Raw genomic sequence first — 1801 nt, 5'->3', positions numbered from 1 at the left:
CCACCCCCATAACACTATTACGTAATCTCACAAAAAAACTCTTCGATTTTAAAAGTCACTCTCTCGTCCCCAAAAAAGCTTGCAGAGGGTGAAAGAATGGTAGACAACACGAGAGGTGGTGAAAGAGAGGAAGAGAAACAGAGGCAGGTCGCATTGTTCCACCACCCATCCCTCAACACCCTCACAAACACCATGACGAGGTCATCTTCGCTTCCTTCCTATGTGCGGCCATTGTTTCAAACAAATGAGTGACAGGTAGACATTAAACATTTCTACGAGTTTAAAACAAATAACTAAATAGAAAAACAATCTTATTTTGAACAATTTTGTTAAAGGCATTCTCACACAAAAAAAAAACGTTCACATTATGTAATCCACATTTTTAGCAATCCATTTTTTCTTTCCTTTTTTTTAAACAGACAAATCAAAATTAATAAAAAAAAACATAATCAAATAAAAAAAACCACATATGTTTCGGCATTAACTGCTAATCTAACCCGAAAAAAAAACACATCAACTGTTCATGGAATAAAATGTAATGTAAAAGTTCTATTTTTTTCAAATCTAAATCTAACACTTGCAAAGTCAAAAGCAATTTTTAAAACGTCCTATATCTTTATAAACCTGAAATAAAGATCAGATAAAAAATGTTAGGTATCCTTTATTTTCTTTCCTTTTTTTTTTTTTTAAATTTATTTTTCGAGCTTCGTGTTTGAAGGATTTTTTTCTTTTTTTTTTTCATGTAATAACAAGATGCATAGATATACACACATATCGATATATATCCGGAGAGAGACAGAAAGAGAGAAAGCGTGAGAGAGAAAGAGATATTGCATATTTTAGAGACAATTTCTTTTTGTCTCTGTTTTTTTTTTTTTTTTTTTTGTGTAGGACACATTTCTTACTTTTTTTTCGAAGGGTTACTTTCAATACTCTTTTTTTTTTTAAATCGATCTTTTGTAAACTGTTTTTTTTTTTTTTTTTTTTTTTTGTAGGTGCAAGACAATTTTTTGTTCAGGTTCTGAATTTTCTTTTTGAGTGCGTTTTTTTTTTTTTTTTTTTGTGCGCGTGTGTACTGGTCTGCCATTTTTTTTTAAAATTTTGCCAGAAATAATAGTTTTTTCCGTTTTTAAAGACCGTGGACCATTTTTTTTTTTTATTCGATTCGTCTAGTGGTCGTTATTTTTGGTTGTGCCGTGGGTTTAAGGGTCGAAATTATTTCCATGCTGGGAAACAATATGTTCTGGTCATAGTGCATCATTTATACTGCGACACAGATGCGACGAGATCCGTCTGGTAATTAACCAGGGTCAATCCTGCGTCTTAAGGCAACCATTTATACCACTATCAGCCGGTCACGGAGGTGTGACCGACAGACGTGTTATAGTAAATGTCTTAAAGCGGTCTCATGAAGACATGAAGATGGGCCAGTCATTAGGGTCTGAGTAACAAGAAGAAAATCATACCTGAGATGTTGGTTTTGGGTGTGGCTCCTTTCCTTTCTCAAGATGATCTCTTCACCCTGGTGGCATTCTGGTGGGAATCTTCATTTCTTTGTCCTCAGGGCCGCCTTTCGACTTAAGACATTTATGAAGGAATTCATGGCAGACACAAGAAAAATGACACGCGACACAATTGTAATATACATAAGGTATAACTAACTATTTTATTTTACATTAGAGATACAATATATATTACAAAAAAAACAATTTACAATTAATTTTTACAATAGGCTTTTCGAAGCTAACTAACCTACCCTAACTAGTGTTGAGGGAGGGGGTGGCCCCCCCCCTCATTTACG

This window comes from Euprymna scolopes, chromosome 28 (genome assembly GCF_053919585.1).
Source record: "Euprymna scolopes isolate OS-2025 chromosome 28, ASM5391958v1, whole genome shotgun sequence".
Taxonomy (NCBI): domain Eukaryota; kingdom Metazoa; phylum Mollusca; class Cephalopoda; order Sepiida; family Sepiolidae; genus Euprymna; species Euprymna scolopes.
This window is presented reverse-complemented; position numbering follows the sequence as displayed.